Source organism: Cyanistes caeruleus, chromosome 11, assembly GCF_971803275.1.
Source record: "Cyanistes caeruleus chromosome 11, bCyaCae1.hap1.1, whole genome shotgun sequence".
NCBI classification, from domain to species: domain Eukaryota; kingdom Metazoa; phylum Chordata; class Aves; order Passeriformes; family Paridae; genus Cyanistes; species Cyanistes caeruleus.
The window spans coordinates 4489354-4509781 of NC_141711.1; the positions used below are offsets into that span (position 1 = coordinate 4489354).

A 20428-nucleotide genomic window follows, 5' to 3' on the forward strand; every position below is an offset into this window, starting at 1 on the left:
ATTGTGCTCCAAGGTAATTTTACTCTGGCATTGATTTGAGGTGCAATTTGAAATTCATGACAATCTATGTAAATGTGCTTGTGACACTGAAGAGACACACAGTGTGGATTATGCGTGACATCTTAAGAGCACACAGATTTTTTCATAAATACTTATACAGTGTCTGCCTTTTAGACATCCTGGACGTTCTCTGCTCTCGGGTTACATCCATCACATTGAAAATAACCCCCGTGATTATATCAATACAAAAGAATTTAGTTTGGCTTCTAATTCTATCTGCAGATTTAATAATCTTCTCCGTGTAAATGTAGCAGAGAATAAGATATTTAAGGGTCACAGGTACTGATCGTCCATCTTTTAAAGTGGGAAATGTAAGAGGAAATGGAAACAGTGAGGAGGGGAAAGGAAATGCTGGAGAAAGGAGGTGGAAGCAGCACTCCCTCGTTTTATTTTCCCTCTGCATTGATAAGGCTGCTTGACCACAAAGAGGACAGTGGTGATATTCTGCTGTTTCTTAACACAGGATGGCCTCCCAAATGTCAATAAAACACCCATGAAGAATTAGGGACAGTGGTGGCCTAAAGGGGACAGTGTGCTGACACTGTAGCCATCCCTAAAGGGGTTAAATCCAAAACGAGTTATAGAAAGAGGCTCTTTCATGAGTGAGATAAATATGACTAAAGCACTTTTACTAGAGACAGTTAAAAATAAAACCTTAAAGAAGGAAAACCTGCATTCATTTTACCCGACAGACACTATTATTTCAAGATATTTCAGATTCATTTGCAAGTTAGGAAAATTGCGGCTGGGAAAAGAAAAAAAAAAAAAAAAAAAATGCTAACAATCCCATTTACAAGCAGAAATTCTACTGTGTTGAGTCATAAACTGCCCCCTTGCCTCAGCTGTATTCGGCTCCGGAGTTCAATCTATCCTTGTGCTCTTTCCTCACCTCATTTAGCAGTGGGGATATCTTTTGGATTAATTAGCGCAATCCTCTCACTCAATCAGCACCGGTTGTTTTCTGGCCAGGCACTCTGGGTGATTGTTGTCCCTGTCCCTGGGGGCTGGGGATGTTTTTCCGCCGCCGGCCCCGGGGCGCTGCGCGGGGCGCGGAGCCGCATCCCGGCTTTGCACCGTGCGGGGATGCCGGCAGAGGGCAGCCAAGCAGGAATAATCCCAGCCGAGCAGGGATACAGCTCCAGGTATTCCTCACATCAAACAATTGGCCTCAAAACCTCTTTTTTTTTTTTTTTTTTTTTTATATATATATTTATATATATTTTAATTTTTTTTTCTATCCCACTCTCTCCCGTTTCTCCCTCCCCTCCCCGCATCCCTGGCAGGGCAGCTCGCTGCTTCCTCACCCGGCTCTCTCCACCTGAAAAAGTCATTGCACTGCCCAGATAACTGCTGAGATTTTTACAAAGACGTGTTTACTAGAGGTATATTAAAAAAAAAAACCATCCTGAAAAAGTGACCACCAGAGTGGTGAGCGATGTTTGCACAAGCTTCCAGTCTTAATGCTGGAGCCAGCTCTAAGGAACAGCACGAATAAAGTCAGGCTTTTAATCTTCAAATTATAACAGCAAACAAAGGGGAATGTGTTTTTGCAGCATAAGAACTGGCAGCTAAATCCTTGCAGGAGGGCTAAGACCTAGGGCTCTGTCTTGAAATCATTCATTCATGGAAAGCTTGAGGCTGGTATGACTATCCTTCATGAGCTTACACGTGGATGTCTTCTACAGATATTTCTAAATTCCAACATACGTATATAAAATACATGTAAACACAAAATTTCTTAATCCTTGTTACTAAATAAAAACTTCTAATTCCTTAAAATTTGTGTGTGCATATATATTTGTAATTGCTTGGATCTTTTAAAGAAAATTTTCCCCCTTTTTTTAAGGAAAAATCATATTTTAAATAGCATTTCAGACATCAGAGAAGAATATGACATACACAACAGCAAAAAAGCACTAAAATACCATCTCTGTTAGGGAAAAGCATTCAGACTACTCCTAGGAAGTTACAGGGATCAAGGTAAAAGGCTCTAAACTACTGGGGATTTTCAGCATAGTTCGGAGCCAATGTGTATTCCAACCCATTTCACTTTAACAGGATGATTACTTATGAAAATTCCTTACTCTTTGCTCCAGCTTGAAGAGAAAATAAATAAAAGCTTTTAAAAAATCATGGTTTGAGCTACCTATTAGCTAAAAATGCAATCATGACCAAGATATTCACTTTAAGTTGGACATTTTGCTCTCTCACGACCACAAATTCCTCCTGCTGTCAAACCTTGAGAGCATGGGGTGACAACAGGGATGCTGCTGGATCTCCTGTTCTCCAAGACCTGATCCTGCTCCCCTTCCTCACCCCAGAAACAGATCAGGGCCAAGATTTGTCCTGTGATGAGCTGCTCTGGCTTGGGTACAACTTCAGCAAAAAAACTTCTGCCTCTCCCCAAGCTTTCTCCTCCCCAGGTTTCTGACCCTGTGGTTCTGTTACATCATTTTTTCTTTAGTCAGGCAAGCTCAGTCCTTGGTTCTCTTTGGGTTGTGCTTGAAGGCACTGAGGGTGTTTTGGGAACAGCAGCAAGAACCTCTAACCCTGGTTTAAAGTGTCACCTATAGGGATGGGTAAATTGAGGTATTCACCACCTCTCTGGGGTCTTGTGGCCACAGGGAGGGACCCCCACACCTGCAGATGCAGAGATGGGCCATCATCACCCCTCAAATACCAGCCATGGATGTGGCCCAGGTCTTGCAACACCACAAAGTTATTCCAAATTTTGGTTAATTTTGGAGAGAATTTGCATTAGTTTTAGGTTATTTTGCAGGTTCATCACTGGGTGCATCCCTCTATCAGCTCACAAAGGACAGTGGTTGTTTTCTTCTCTCCTTTTTGTAAGCAGCAGGAAAAGCTGCTGTCAAAAGAATGTTTTTACAGTAGTGGAAATAATCAGTGCAAGGCTAGTTTTAAAAACCTGCTTCTAAAGTGCTTGGAACATTAAACAATTATTTATGAACACTTGAAACATTAGCTGTTCCACTTGAAACCATTGGCAGGGCTTTAATAACAGCCCAAGCAATGCTCTGGAAGCAACACCAAGGACTCTTGCTAGTCACAAACCCTTTATTTCATTTTTAAAGCCGCTGTTACTGCATACCAAAATTAAAAGGTTTATCACTATGATTAAAACAAAATCTCATCACCAGCATGAGCATCTATTCCCTTCAATGCTCCACTGAGACATTCCCTTCATTTTTTGACTGTTTGGCATGCCTTTGCTTTCCTTTGCTTCTTCCTAAAACTAGGGAAAGCCTGGCTGGGGCACTGCCTACCCTCTCTCCCAGGATTTGGGTGTATTTTCACATCAAGGAGGCCAACTGACACCAGGTTAAATAGATTTTCTAATCAGGACTGCAAACTCTTTGATAATGCAAGTACCCTAAACTTTTACAAAAACAAAACTCTTTCTGGTAAGAGAGGGAAAGGGGAATTCAATGACAGATTTCTCAATGACAGCAAAGGCCACATTCACTGAAGTTTGCAGGTGTGCTTGTTCCTGCAGCTCGTGTTGCCCAGGGAAACAAAAGCCTTTAAGCGTCTTAATTTAATTTATTAACATCAAGATCTTCCAACCCAAAGCAGAGTCCTGTTACATGGGGTGCAGCACAAGCACATGGCCCTACCCCTAGGATGACACCTTCAAAGAGAAAGGAAAGGAAGAGGTTTTCCCATTTTGCAGTGAGGAAATCAAAGCGCAAAGAAACAGACCCAGGTAGGGAGGTGGGTGCCTGTCCCCTGGAAGGGAAACCCAGTCCTTCATCAGCCTGCCTGTGCTCCTGGATCTGGTACTTGCAAGCAATATACACCCCAAAATTAACCCTTTCAGTATCCAGCAACCTAAACCTGCCCTACACGAAGACCCAAGGAGGGAGGCATTTCACAATCCCCTTTTAAATTTAAACACGTAATTCACTTAAAGAGTTTTTTGTCCAGAAAGTGAAAAAGCTCTGGCCCTGCTCCTGGTAGAACACAGCAGACATTGCTCCTCTGTAGCAAGGTACCCAACAGGGCTCCTCTGTTGTTCCTCATCCTGTGGTTATGGTGTTGCACACAATTAGAATTATTAATTAATTTTTGCACAGAGAAGGATGGGTGCAAGAAGGGGGCAGAAAGGTGTTTTCCACCTTGACAAAAAGTTGTTGGCTGTTGAGTGAAGGAATCAAGCAGTGGTCACTGGACCATGTGTGATAAATCCAAGCCTTACCAGAAAGGCCACATTCTACTGGATGGAAGGGAAAGCAGGCAGCATGGTGTTAAGAAATAACTGAGGCAGAAAAAGCAGCAAAAAGAATCTGAAAGACATGAATGCCTGAGGAAATGCAGATTTTGGGGAATCTGTGAGTAAACAGGCATATGACTGACTGAGCCAAAATATATACAGGATTTCACAATATTTAAATCATGGATCTTTGTGTTCTTAAAAATAAATTAAAACTATACCAATGCTTACACATGGGGATCTGACTGAGGCTGGGAGCTACCAAACCTGCAGCCAAGGGCCTCATCCTGCAGCCTCCACAGGAGCAGGGCTGGGAGCTGTGCACAGCCCCCAGGGAGCTCACACCGACACCGGTGGGAGCAGAGGCAAACCAGTGGTGAGTGGCTTTAATCTCCCACATGAAGAGCCCTAACAGCATTTGAGAATCACACAACAGAACGTGCATTATCTGCCATGGCCCCTGTGCCCTCTTTTTAAGGTGGCTGTTAACTTGGGGAAGGTACTGTGCCAAAGGAGCGGAAAAACGATTTGATCACATTCAGTGATATTGCTGAGAGCAACAGGGAAAGACATTTGAAAAAGTGGCTTGCAGTCATTTATATACCTCTTTCCACATGTTAACCATTTTTACTTTCAATAACCATGCACCAGCGCTCTTGCTGCATTACCTTATAACTCCTTTTCTTCTTTATGGTCCTTTGTGGACACATTTTCACCTGTTTAAATCTCTGCATATCTACTAGGAAAAAAATGAGAGACATACACACAGGTACTCTGTCCTAAGCTATAAATATATTAGGGATATACAAATGTCATCAGAGCCTTCACATGCAGCTTCACCAGCTCCCACTACAGAGACACGCTGTTATTTGCTGGAAATGCACCAGCCAAAATCTGGGAATGTTCCTAGGACTGGTGCTTCTCTCTCACCCAGGTAATTTCTTACTCAGTGTGTTTTTATCTTATTAAAAAAGCTATTCCCTCCTTTACAACTCTTTGCTGCTCTGATAGTTCTCCCTAAAGAGATCTAAAGCCTGTTTTGCTCGTATTGACAAAGCAAGAGTAATTATCTTGTTGAAATTCTGGGGTGGAAATCTTGGACTTACAGGGCTGCCAACAACTTCTGAAAACTTACCAGAAGTTTGGCCACCTAGATCAAGGACGACAGTCTTGTAAACCATGAATTTGCAGAGAAAAGACAGCTACCCATGTTTCCTCTCTCTTCCTAGTTTAGGTCCACTCACTCCTCCTCTCTAAACTCTTCTGTCATCTCCTGGAGGTGTTGGACCCAGCTCATCTTGCTCATCCCTGACACAATTATATAAATAACAGAAGTATCTGCAAAACCTCTCTGGCTCTTAGTCACCTGCCATTATTCTTGCTGACTTGGAAGAGATTTTGGATCCTCCCTGAATTGTATTTTCAGAAAGATGTTGACCCTTCTCTAGACACCTGTGATCTCCATATGTTCGGGAGGGCTCAGGCATCTGGAAATGTTGGCTCTTTGGGAGTGTGGTTGAACCTGCCACTCCTGGAGATGCTGGCCCTTGTGATGATCTCTACCCCAGCTTTAGACATGGAAAAGGAAGTGGATACACCTGGAATAAGTTCAGATGGAAAAGGCAGCTTACAGCTTGTGTAGGACTCTTCCCAAGTGCCTTTGAGATCCCTGGTACACACATCTTACATAAGGTGCCTCTGAGTTTAAAGATACTCTTTTTAACATGGCAAACTGCACCACACTCCATTTTTATGGTGTCTCTCTAGTCACAGTCTCAATCTTGGGTATAAACACTGCTTCAGATTTCAACAGGATTTTGGGAAAACATCCTGTAAAAAAGGGATTCTTTACCATTTTCTGCACCCTTTCTGATGCAACTCCTGCAAGCAGATAAAGCTGGGAAATCCTTGTACCTATGAGCAGTCCAGTAAGAAGAGCTGAGATCTATGCAGACATTGAAATTGATGGGTAAGGCTTTGGTAAAGCACCTACACAGCAGCCAGAACCACCTTGTTTCCACTCAAATTCCATGTCCTTAGCACTGCCTTCAGGAGAAGATTTTCCTGAAGGGATGGACTGAAAATGCGAATGGGTGGCTGTGCAGCAAATAGCTTTATCAATGATTTCATTTGTAGTCCAGAAATACCAAAGAGCTTTGCAATTCAAAATGTTAACACACAATCTCAGACCCAGGGAGCTTGCCACTTAGAACTGAAAGTATACAAAAGAGAAAAGGAATGAATAAGATGCTCAGGGTGAAGATGTAGAGAATAAATTTAAATTAATCTATATTTTAGGACCCTGAGTGCTAGCTATGGTTCATCTCTTTCCCAGTTATTGATCAAGTTGTAACTTACTAGTTCTTTATGAAGGAGGCAAGGCCATTATACTACTACGTATGTTTGAGAAATCAAAATATCACCAGCATATGAAGTAGTTGGATTTCCAGTTATGAAACACACGTTTGACTCCTAAGAATGCTGGAGGCTGAATAAAGGTTAAAAACTCAGAAATAATATTGTTCCTGCAACTTTTGCAAAAATCTTTGAGAGATGAATTTAGCAATATGTGGCTTTTAATGGTGTTACATTAAACAGCAGGATTTCCATATGGCGTGAATCTGCTGAATTGTATCGAAGATGGGGATTTTGTTCCAAATTTCTATGGCATTCTGTGATTGTGTCATTAGATACCCGCAAGCCTTTGCTACAATGAAGAGTACAGAATGTGCCAAGTAAAACAATCTTGAGTGTGCCTTCCAAGGGAAAATACCGAGACTAACGTTTAAAATTCCCCAGCCCCATTTTCTTTGAAAGGCAGTGAGTTCTTTTTGTTAGAAAAGGGTTAAATGGAAATGTGTCATTTTCATAATAATAATGTGTTTTATATTGAAATTTGTTCTTCGCGTCTTTTCTTTTCAGTATAAGTGTTGGTGTGTATGAGTGATATGAGGATAAGTTTGTGAGGGCAATTACCCATTATTGTTGAGTAGCTGAGTAGTCCCCTGAGCAAACTCATGCATAATTTGTTTGTTCATAAGATACTGTAGAGCTGAGGCTGCAGTATCTTCTATGCCCCAGCTTATGGGAAAATGGAAGCTTTTTCCCACTACTCTGCATTTCTTACCCTATTGTTTGAACTCTGATCATCCTTCTTGCCCCTCTATTATGGGCACCTTCACTGAATAGGAATCGCATATCAAGCGGGTGAAGGTCAGAAATACATCATATAAAAGGGGAAACAGTAAATTCCTTTTACAAGATTCATTATGATAATCATGTCCAAATACATTATTAGAAGCATTAAAGAAATCCTTTTCTAATTTATTTTTGTGCCTCTTACTATCTGCATATCCCCGTTATCTAGGAGAAACAGTGTGGTCTGCAAAGTTGAGGTTACAAACGTGCAGTGGTCTTGGGATAGACGGGACTGGCTTGAGATACAACTTCAATGTTAAACAATTTTCCACATTTTAAAAAATTCTAATCTTTCCTTACATGGTTTTCTCCTCTTACAGCTCTCTCTTCCTTTATCTGTGAGAGGACTTGCCCTTTTCCTCAGGTAGCAGCATCCCTATTACCTCCTTCCCTTGCACACACTACAGCAGTGATTTCTTGCTTTACTGATCAGCTCTTGTGCAGCTTCACCCTGGAGAAGCCCCACAATTTAAATGTTGCTGTCTGCAGCCCTTCTTCTCTAAAGAGCTGCACACACTTAACATCAGGCTGTCTGGGCAATGTGTTTTGTTATTAAAATTGCTGCAATAGGAATGTGAGCTTTTCAAAGTGATTCATAAGTGCACTAAGACAACTGTGTGCCTTCATTTGCAAGGGTTTTCCACCCACCTTTTTTGTTTTTAAGCCAAGGCAGTTCTATCCTGTGCCACAAGGAGGGAGGCAGGCTGATAAACAAGACATCTTAGCAGGAGATACAGGTATTTGTGTTGAGACATCCCTTTCTTACAGGATTTAACACTTTCTGTTACCCAAACTCCACTTCTTTTTGCACAGGGGTCACAAATTTTTTATCAGTAGCTGCTCAGAAGTAGAAGGCAACACCAGAAACAGAAAAGGGGACGTACCAAACTATTTGGCATTGCTGCCACGCCAGATTTTGGAAACTTTTGGCTTAGGACATTTAGAGGGTTTCTAACAATGCTGCTGAGACATGCCATAAGAACCATACCTACAATTCTTTGAGTACATTTCACTAATTGTGTAACTGATTTGGGGTGAGGTTTTCATAAGAGATTAGCCTTACAAAACCAGCAGAAAATCTAATACTGGGTTTATCCTTTAGGAGCAGTACTAGACCAGCACAAAGCACTGGACAATCCCAGTGTTACATTTTCCTATTTGAACAAAGTGTTGCCATCTGCAATGAATTATATTTATATTCCACCTGTGCCAAGCACTTCTTTAATCATGTCAGAATGCTTTGTTCTGAAAATAATAGTACAAACAGGAGAATGAAGCTTCACCATCCAGATGTCAAAATTATTTATTTTCAAATTTTTTTAAATTGGACAGCTGATTGGACAAGATCTTCATTTCCTTATCACATGCTTCATGTGCATTCCCTCCTGTTGGTAAAGTATATCAGAAGCTAGCTGAAGAAAGATCATACTAATATAATTTGCATCTAGTCCTAATGCTTCAGTTTGGAAGAAATGCTGGACCAACAGTGTCCATCTGTCCCTTTGTAGCTCTCCTTGGGGAATTCCAGTATAAGAAGTCAAAGCAGCTCCCAAACTCACTCACACCTGAACAGAATGAGCTGAAAATTGAACAACATAATTGCACATAGGAAAGAAAAAAACCCATGAAGTGCCTGAATTCAGTTAACTGTATTGTTGTAACTGCTTGTAACTTATGAAGATACATTAAACATCCTCATTCTAGCTCCAGAGAAATTAAATACCCCAAGAAGTTCCAGTGTGGGGCTCTCAGACTTGCTTTTGCTTGATGAAATTTCCCAATAAATACATTGGGGTTCTGGAGTGATTTAAATGACAAAGCCAGTCATTAATTTTGGATGTCACAAACTTTGGATGAGCTCTCCAAGGCTTTATGACACCTTCCTTCACACATGGAACTCTGCCACCAGAGCTTTTATCCTCTCTTTTGCTCTGGCTGGTGTTATTAGTACCAGAAATGCTGTTTGGATGGAAAGAGGAAATGGAGATATAGATAATTTCTTAAAAGGTGGGGCCATTAATCCTTTCAGAAGAATATTTGGAACTCAGGAATGTAGATCCTCTCAAGCTGGTGGCTCTCAGTTTTAGATGAGCCTGAGCACACAGTCCCTGAAGCCAGTTCCGTCACCACACAGCCCTCAGGTGCAAGGTGAAGGGACAGATTTTGTGAAAATAATTTTAAAAAGAGAAAATAGATTTTAAAAAATATATCCAGGGAAAACATGGCACACCCAATACTGTAAGAACAGCCTTTACTGGACAAGACTTATCACCATAATTGGGGAGGGAAGTGGTTAAGAAAAATAGCAGGTTGTAGAACTTGATATATTTGAAAAGAGGTTTCAGGGGTGTGATTTCTGGGGTCAGGACAGCTTATCTGTGGCCCAGAGAGAACTGCCCCTCCTGAAGGTTTACATCAGCCGACCATGAGCTGACAATATCGAATGTTAATGCAGCTATAGGTAAGAAAATACTTATAAAACACACTGGCTGTGGGTAACAAGGCAACTTTGCCAAGAACTGAGACATCCACTGAGATCATGAGCAAGGAACGGGGAACTGGTGGGACTAAAAAGCCTTAAACAGATAATTAACTACTGAGAAAATGTACATTTTTTTCCCACCATCCTCTGGTGACCTTAAAAATTATTCTGCAAAGGGACCTGATCTTTTCTTAAAAGGAGAGTCAATCAAAGAGCTGTCTGCACTTTGTCTTTCTCATATCCATGGATCTCTAAGGGTTTGTATTACTTGGGACAGCAAATTTACTGACAGAAGAACAGACCCTGAAATTCATAAGACCTTCCCTGTTCACAGTCCTGTCAGCTTCTCTTTTCGTTCTCATAGATTTTTAATTTAAATTAAATACTCAACAGCCTGAAAATATACATAGTGCTACTTATGATCATCCCAAGGTCTCTACAGGTGATTTACACAGATGCCTGAGCATGCAAATTGTTAAACAAGGGAGTGACTCTGTCTTTTCAGGGTCCTTTGCTGGTAGCTGGGACTTGTAATACCACACCTTAGCTCTAAATCATTATTAGTAAATTGAATTTTTAGTGTATTTTTGTGTAATCTTTATCATCACAAGTCTCAAAACATTGAAAGGAACACGCTCCAAAAGATAGGCTATGAAGAACTGCTACTGGGGAGAAGAAAAATGTTCCAATCACATCACTCAAAGCCATATCCAAGGACCAGAAATTTCTGTGCAATGGCTCCAGGGGCTAAACAGCAACAAGAACAGCCTGACGCAAAAGATGTAGTATCTGAAAACTTGAAAGTAGTTTTTGGTGTCCAAGACAGTTCTATTCCTCAGCAAGAACTCATAAGAGCTGAGAAGACGCTGGGGAATCACTTGGAAAATATGACTTGCAGTTAAGCCCTTGATCAATCAGTGCAGTGAAAGGAGCAGTATCACTCTTCGGAAGCTAATTAGACACTAAGAGTAATACTCGAGAAAGCTTTGAGAGCAGATTGTGTAAAGACAGCTCCCCATATAAATCATTACTATACCTCAAGTCTGAATTTCCATTAATTATTAAAGCTTTCTAGGCAAGCTAAGCAGATATTTCAAGATGCATATTTCAGAAATTTCCACATGTTAAAAATTAAGTACTGTCAAACAAGCTGGCCCAGGCAATGAGAGCCTCTGGAGCTCCCCACCCCAATGTACTCACGTCACTCATTCCACCTCTGAGGGATGCGTCAAGCTCCACTGTGCCACTGCCCTCTCCAACCTTTTGGGTTCTTTTCCCTGTGTTTGGGCATATTGAGGATGTTCAGAAGAGCTCCCTGGTTCTTCTGAGTGCTTTGGGTCAGCAGGGCATTATATCATGGCACAAACTAAAGGAAAAGGGATGTGAAATAAAGGATTAGGCAGAGGGGGACCATAGAGAGCAGCTTGTGTGAAGAACCAAAGCCTGGCTAGATGGTGGGAATGAGGCTCTTCCCCTCATCCTTCAAATTTTTCTCTAATTTTCCTTGCTTTTGTGATCAGGCATGGAAGGAAACAGATCTGAACCAAAGATTTGATTTGAGCAAACCTTCCTGGCAAACTCCAAAGCTGAGAGAACTCAGACTAAACTGATCCATGGCTTTTTTCTGGAGTTTAAAAAGAAACAAAAGTCCACTAAAATGCTCTCATTTGGGAAAATGGCATTAAGTCCTCTCTAAATCCAGCTTTCCAGTGAAGTATTGGAGCAAGTGTCTTGTTGCTGTTTTAACTTAGAATTTCAGTAATTTCAGCTATGACTAACAGAAATACAGCTTTACATATTCTGAAATAGATCTGCATCCTATGTAGGTATCTCTTGTGCTTCTGCAGTTAAATAGAAGATGATGATCAAGGATTTTTTAGTAATTGCAAATATGTGGGAATACAATCCTCCAAATAGATTTAGTGGGCAATTTTTTTGCATTAAATACAAGTTAACTTTATTTGTAAATAAAAAAAGGCTTGTTCTTTCTTTTTAGTTTTGTTTTTTTGGGTTTTTTTTAACCAAAAAAATAGAAAAAGATTGGCAATGAAAATATTCCAAGGATTTGTAGGGAATAGCAGGGTTTGGATTTGCATGCAAAGCTTTCAATGTGATGAAATGTACCCAAATAGAGTGTCGCAATTTTCGATTATTCAAATCAAGATACTGCAATATTTTTGGACACTCAAGGCTTTGAGCTGTTTATTTATTCATTTTCTTTCTTTACTGCCTTTTTCCCCTGAGAAACCTAACAACTGAAATACAGCAACAGTGCAGAATATTTATTGGAGAATACAGGCACTTAACAGGATTGCAAAATTCCAAGTTCTCAAGAAGGAAAAGGAGCAGGCATTAAAACAAAAGCTGCTGATACTGTACAACTTTTCACTTCTACAGATAAGACACATCTTCTGCTTTCAAGAAGAAGACTAAGCATAGCTGAATAAGTGTTAGAGTGCTTGTCATCCATTCTGCACAGCAGAAGGAGACCTTTGCAGAAATGTATAAATCCTATGTTTTCCCACCCAGGTAATATTTGAAAATAGAGTCACTGTTGGTTTAGCTAAGGACTAATGACTACTGAGGTAGCAAACCAGTTGTGAAAATAGAACAGCCATGGTGAGTAGTTTGAAGCACTGCAGGCAGTGACATCAACAGTATTTTCAGTTGCAGTTCTGGCAAGGATAGGTGGTGTTTTACAAGAGATAAAGAGTTGCCTGGTCCCCAGAAGTCTGTGGGTACCTCTCTGGACAGAAAGATGCTTCCTAATGTGAGAAGCACAGCTAAGAGAGATGTGGATACAGGGGCTGGGCTACCTTTGGGTAAGAGAGCAGAGGGTGAAGTGCTGTCCCCAAGAAGACAGAGGGTCTCTATGCCAGGACCTTATAGAAACACAGTTCTCCTCAAAGATTTTATTCACACTTGACAGGTGTTTTTCAGAATGGCCACAGACCTCCTGCTTGCTCCTCACACTTCCAGCAAAGCAGGTGAAGTATTTGAAAAACTCTGAGACCCTGTCTTCAGACTTTCCACAGCAGAACAAGTTGTCTTGCACAAGTCCTCGTCTGAACCCAAGATACAGCATGAAATAAGAATTAACAGTTTCAATCATATGATCACCTCATATGTTAATGAATGAGGGAGTAGAAATAAGGTTGCCTGAGCAACCTCAGTTCTGGCACTGCTTAATATCAGAGTATTTGGCTAAGCAACTGTAATAATTTCCTTTTACTACCGAGGGGGTTTCTTGGACAAGTCTAGAGAGCAAATTGCCTACTTACACTGCTGGGAATGAGGATACAAACATACACATCTCACTTCCACTACCTCATCTCACTTTAGAGTCTGAGGTTGTCCATAGGGCAAAGCAGCACATCCAAATACTGCCTGAACTCATACACAGGCAAGTTGTTCCCCAAAATAAAACACATTTTCACTCTGCTCTGCCCTTCCATGGCTTCTCTCACCAGGAGCCAACCAAACCTCCAACTTTAACAAATTGTTTTCAAGTTCAGGATGCAAAGTGATGCCATCCTCAAAACAAAACAGGGGAAAAAAGAGCCTGTTTCAAATGTAAATATGAATTGGATACTATTTCACCTGTAGCACACCTTCCTCCACCTCATTTCAGCCTGCTACACATCCAGAAAGATTTTGATACTTAAAAGTACAATACAACAAATACAATACAACAGCTAACTAATGTAATGATTGTGTTTGAAGTGTCATGGTACATAGAATCAGACAATTCTCCCCTTTTATCTACAGTCCATAGAACTGCACTTTTTCCCACAAGTTCTGTAGGGTTTGAAAAGAAACGGTCCCAGTTTAGAATGACAGTACTCCAAACAATTCTTGTGTTTTCCATTAATTTTTGGTTGTATTGGTATTCTGTTCCAATTAGCCTCTGCTAGTGCTTCAAAGCTCTGTCTTATCTGTAGATAACATCAAAGATGAGAGCTTTCAGTTTTAAATTTGGTTTGTAGTTATTTTAAAGATACAAAGACATCATTTGTGAATAGCTGATCAAATAGAATAAATACTTCTTTGTTTTGGCTCCAAAAGGGCCAGAAAACTACTTTTCCTTTTGAAGTTCAATTTCATTTAGACATCAGGACTTATTTTCAGGGTTCTGAACTCCTGGAGCTCACATTTTCTTCAGTTGCAGTTGCATGTGCTCAGGCAGGAAACGTATTACCACCTAAACAAAACTTTGAGACTTTACAATTTTTACCATTCCATAAAATTCCATAAAATGGATGGTTTGGGTCAGAAGGAATATTAAAGATCATCTTGTTCCAACCCTTCTTCCATGGCCAGTGACAACTTCCCTGAGACCAGGATGCTCAGAATCCAACCCAACCATCCAACCAGCCTTTATCACTTCCAGGCCAACTTTTCATTAGTCCAAATCACAGATCTTTACAAAGAATCTCACAGAAGAATTAGCAAGAAAGATTCCAGGTAACCCCCTTGACCACCTATTCTCTCCTTTAGGACAATCTCTTAATCTCTCCTGCCAGACCTGTTTCCCTCCAGCTGGAAGGAAATCTAATCATCCAGGAGTTTGACCTGAGATTTCTTATACCCCAGGGAGAGCCTACATAGGAGTTCACCAAGTTGCTGATTTGTCATTTCTGCTGCCTTGTATCTGGCCTGATCAGGATTTAAACAAGCCAAACAAACTTAGCAAAAATGCAAAAAACTCATTTCAGTAGTGGTTAGCTAAGAAATAATAGTGCTGACTTCAAGACAACTACAGATTCCTTTGACACCTTCCTGAAATAATGTAGAGATCTAATTTTGTCTTTTTCTTAAAAGAGTAATTTAGACAAAACCCCTCCTTCTCAGCTCTACTCAGCACCTCCGAGAAGCGACCACATTTCAACCACTGTTGGGAAGCAGCTTATTTAAAAGCATGAGGGGAAAACACTCAAGTCAGTTTTCTCTCTGTTTAAAAAGCAGAGTGATTTCACTGACATCTTTTCTGGGATAGTGCTGTTTAGGGAGCTGCTGTCAAGCTTTGCCAGTCAGCAAAGGAGTCCGTAAGTGCTCAGGTTCCTCTTCATTAGAAAATACTTGCCACCAGCTTTTTACATTTGATGGAAGATGTAACAAATCACTCTTGTGCTTACCTGGCTCACAAATAATGTTAAAGACAGCGTGATCTGCCTGTCAGTGCCCCCAGTGTGCACTGCTGCAAACAAGAGGGATTTTTCTTTGTGTCCCCACATGGGTCAAACTGATGCTCTAGAAGATACCTCTGCAGTTTATCAGACAATGAAGAGTCAGAAATTGAAAATATTAATGGATTCCTGAAAGGGAATATACTGTGGGGGCACATGTGTAGTTTGGGAAGCACAGAGCTCCGTTTCTGACCTACTCCAAGCACCTATATTGCAGAGGCAAGGGATTTCCACAGAAATTCTGCAAATGTCCACCAGATGATGGTGGGACCACAACAGGTCGGGGCTAACAAGCACTTTGGAGGACAGGATGAGAGTTCAAAATAACCTTCACAAACCAGGAAAACAGCGTGAAGATGATTAGAGTGAAATTCTGGAAGCACTGCTGCACAATCCTATGCTTAGGTAGGAGAAAACAGCAGCATTGAAAAGGAAAACACCTGGTTACATTGCTGTGCTGCAGAACCCAATCTGGGGAGCAGCATGGATTATAAACCAAACATAATTCAACAATTTCATGCTGTCGTGAAAAAGACAAACGTCACTCCAGGACCTGCAAACAGGAAGAAAACTTGTAGAACATTCCAGAAACCTCCCTGCTCTGTGCCACGTGGGCCAGGCCTTAGGAGGAACGTGACCACTTCTGGATACCTCATTACCAGCAAGGTGACCAGTCATCCTCAAATTTATTTCACCCTGGAGCTTCATCCTCTTTTCCTAGGTGTGTCCAATTGTCACTTTTTCACACAGGCACCTTGCCCTCCTGGACAACAAAAGATGTGCAGTCTCTCTCTTTTCCTTACTCAGTGGAAATACAGACCGTTCTTAATTTCACTTGTTTGGGCTTTCTCCATGGTATTAGTGACCTCTGTTCTAACCTGCCTTTGCAATCTTTTTCAAGGTTTTATTCCAACCTGAACACATTCCCAGACTTTCACTGACCTACAGTGGCACTGAGTATAAAAGTGAAATAAAGACCTGTGTCTCCTCTTGCAGGACACAATTGCTGAAAAATTATCTGGAGTGTCTACAAGACAGAGTGATGAGGAGTAAAATCCTGTCTTTGTACTGTTCTGGGTCTCTGCAGCATATAGATCATTTGTCAGTGCCAGTTTGAGGTAGACTCTCTAAACAGCCTGTTTTGCATTTGAAGCACTCACAGGACATGATGGTTCGGCTAAAAAACCATGCATTTTACATGAAATCACCAGGATAATTTGGCTGTATATCGTGTTCCCACAACTTAATATTCTACCTTACAGATGCATGATCAAGAAGAGATTCCTTAACTTTGACAGGGCACATCACATTATACTCACTTTATTATTGGAAATGATCACCCCAGGGTGCAAAAGGGAGCAAAGACATAGTTTCATCATACCTTTTTTTTTTTTTTTTTAATAAACTACATTTACTGCAGTGTGGGGTATTCCAAAGCTACAGAGCGCCACTTGCCAGTGGACAAGTGGCTATATTTTACCTGGATTGTGGAAGAAAGAAGTAACTGCTTAATTTAATGCTGAGCTGTGTAAAATTCATGCTGGAAAATTCAAGTTTTAGCCACACAGTTCATATCCTCATTTAATATCATTATCTAAAATTACTTTTTACTTATTTTAAATGCTGTACTCATAGATGCAACCAAAAACCTTCCTCACTATGGCTATACATCCTCACTTGTACTCAGGACAGGATCCAGTGCTGGACCCCTGGCCTTAACATTATGGAAACTTTAACAGTTCTGATGCTTGCTAAAATCAACAGTGAGATTTTCCCTTGGCTTTGATGGTTATTACAACCAATTAAAGTTTCCTATTCTCAAACTCTGCAAAGACTTTACTGCAGTCCCAGCTGAGCAGACCAGAAAAATATACTCTTGAATCTCAACAAGCACTTGATACAGTACATTTATCTGGGAACTGATTGATACCACATCTATTTTGGCATTATGATTTTTATTTTTAAACCTCCATTTAAATACCCTATTTCACAACCTAGAAGGAAAATGAACATGGGATGGCCCATAGATATTTAGTAGCTATAAAATAAAACCTATAAAATGAAAGTGAAATGAATTATCAAACCATAAACTAAAGTTCGGTGTTTAAAATGGGCCAGGGCTTTAAAAATTCAATTACAGCTTTAACAGAAACAAGTTTACTCAATATTTTAATAACCTCTCATAATGTTTTTTTCTTCCTTTGCAAAGCCTGGCATTACTGAGGATGTATGGCAAGGTTGCCTTTCCTCTAACTACTTTAAGATTGATTAGGAAACAGAAATATTGATGCATTTATCCAAAATAATTAAATGAAGCAAAAAATAGCTCACAGGAACATGTCTCAGTAGAAGACTGGAGCTGGTAAAGATTATGAAAGGTTACATTTAATATTCCTGGACTGAAAACATTAGGACCATTAATTGAATATCAGTAATGAATACAAAGAGTAAGAAAGTTATTTAATGTTTCCCTAACACACTGGTGATTTGTTTCATGCTCAGTAACTTCTGTGGGTTTACAAGCCACCAACATGTCCTGCAGGGCACCTCAGGACAGCAGGTGAGAACATCTCAGAGCACTAATCTGCATTACCTTTGTTGAGGCTCAGATACAAAGGGATAAAACCCGATGAAAAGTCAGGTTTATTTGGTGTTGTCAGACTGGTATTTGTCATGGTTTGGGGGATACATTCAGCAAAGAGCTTCTCTTCAAGCACCACTGGCTGCTGACGTTCCTGGAGGCTGAGCCCAGGCTCCATCCTGGCTCCTGCTGGCTTCAATGAGAGTTGAAGTGACAAAAGCCCTGAAGGACAGGACTTGAGGGGCTGTTGTCTCAAGGCACAGCAGTTTCCAGGTCTGTGGTTTTAGAAGGGCTTTCTCCTCATCTGTTTTACTTTCTTGGGGAAAGGCATTAGGATTTTGACAAAACCTCTAGAAAAACAGTGAGGATGTGCCAGATGAACTAGAGAACTTCAACTCCAGTTTATTTTGGAAAACACCCATATCTTCATTTTAAACAGTGGCATCTGAAATGCAGAGTAGCACCAGATTTGTTACAATCAGAGAGGATCAGACTGCTCCTTGTGGAGCCCAGATGATTTTATTAGGACCCACCAGGAGCTCCACAGCCTGACAAATCCAGCTGAAGAGCCAGCACCTCTGATAACTTTAAAACATTGCAGATGCAACAACATGGAGAAATAGGTGTTTCTGGGAGAGTGAGGAACTCCACTTGAAAATATATGATTCTGAAAGCTGCATCCAAGGAGAATGGAACAAAGATCTTAAAATACTACTAGAGTTTTTCCCCCCCCACTGTGGTTGCAATTGTTTCTGAAGTACCCTGCTTAAAATAGGTTTTCAAACCATGCAAGACTAATCATTGCAATTTGGAGAGGTAAGTAGGCACTTAGCATGCAGTTCACAATTAGCTAAAGATGGTAGAAGAATCTCAGTCAGGTTGGCACAGGAGATTTAAAAAAAAAGAAAGAAAACATTTTTTTTCTAGCAAGAATGACATGTGATGGGAGAATAGAGGAAGATAATTGTCATAACAAAGGGAATATGTTATTATTTATTGGCCACACTTAAGCACTGGAATCCTGGATTATAGTATCTGGTGACAAATGCTGCTTGAAATTTTGTAAATATCACTTAAAAAGTATGATAAATGAGTAATTCTGCACCTACTCCACAACCAACCCTTTCAAAATTCAATTCTGGGAAACAGAGTGACTTTTTTGTCCTATATGAAAGGACAAAATGCCAAAGCACCCTAAAATCTTGTTCTCTTTAGGCTTCACCCTACTCCTACTACCATGAAAGCAATATTGCTGGTAACTATGGCAAGAGAATTTTCAAAACCAGCCAACAAACTGAACTTTGTGGTGCCTTCAGGGTTTGGCACAGCCCACCCAGGTGGTCCCCTGCCCCCTTGTGCTGCTGTCAAGCCCACCCAGCCTTGTGCTGCCCCCATCAGGGACCACTCAGCCCCATGGCACTGGAGGGAAGGGCTGAGCTGCCCTTCACCCTCCAGAACTGAGGAGGGTCACAGCACTCAGCTCAGGCTGAGACCATTTCTTTGCCAAAGTGACAGCTGTAAATAGATATTTAGTGTCTAATTTCTATATCCTTCGGTATCTTAACTTATATTTAGCCAAAAAACCATGACACATTTATCTGATTTGTTGCTATTAATTTCCTGGTCCTCTTTCTATTTTCTCCCTCCTCTCACAGATTCACTGGGTTATGAACTGCAGTAATAACATTTCCAAACCAATTTTTTTATATTTGAAAAGCTTCTGATATATATATATATATATATATATTTATTTTAATCACTCCACCAGTGCTGGGATGCTGATCACCCTCCTCCTTCCCTACCCTCCCCAGCTCTAGAAGTGCATGCAAACAACAACGAGGGGGGGAAAAGAAAAAACCCCAAACCCTCAGCAGTAAGTTGGCTGATGCTGGCAGCAAGACAAATCTGGCACCACACAGCAGGCAGGCAGAGAGTGCACTGCTCATCCTTTCGCTTTGCCGGTGTGTGGGAATGCTGGACACCAACACCCAGCAAGGGACTCGGCCAAAAGCTCCTCTCCTCGGCGCCTGAACCCTGCTGCTCTCTGCCCCGGGTGGGAGATACAGGTAAAAATAGAGAAATGCTTGAGCTAACTGCATTCAGTGGCAATAGAAAGCAGTTAGGAGAAGCCCAGACTGCCTAATCTTATTCCTAGCAGTAAACCACGGCGCAGGGGCTGTGCACGTAATGCCCTCAGGTACCGGGACTCGTTCAGGATTCTTCGCATTACAGCAAATAAATCGGTGCAAGTGGCAGTATGGATTTTTTTTTTGGGGGGGGTACACTTTGTTCAAGTTGCCTTTATAAATATTTATTACTATTTATATAATTATAGCTCTCTGACAGCAGGCTTTACGGCAACTTTGAGCCACAATAAACAGGCTGGATGCCTCCTCCTCAGCCTGACCGTACCTATTCTATGTGTTATATGTTTATCTATTACCACCCTGCTTTGAGCTTATAATTTATTTCAGAATGTAATTTATAGTTACATTACAAAAGCATCCCTCTACAAACAGCAACCATGTAATATTGATAAAGCATTTAGGAACAGAACATAAATTCAACGGCTCAGATATTATGTAGTATCAATAATCTGCAGGGAAAAAAAGTGTCTGTATAAGTATGCACAATTTATTATGGCAGGAACCTAAACAGAGAACATCTTTCTCTGTCAAACTTTCTTTAAG

At 40.8% G+C, this 20428-nt stretch overlaps 1 protein-coding gene across 1 annotated transcript in view; it reads left to right on the forward strand.

Annotated features, from left to right (window-relative positions):
- The first annotated feature begins 19517 nt into the window (after nt 1-19517).
- MDFIC2 (MyoD family inhibitor domain containing 2) overlaps nt 19518-20428 on the forward strand; it is a 43059-nt gene continuing 42148 nt past the window's right edge. Inside the window, exon 1 of the mRNA XM_023935131.2 lies at nt 19518-19804. The gene's annotated coding sequence lies outside the window, so the exon portion shown is untranslated. The remainder of the gene's footprint in view (nt 19805-20428) is intronic.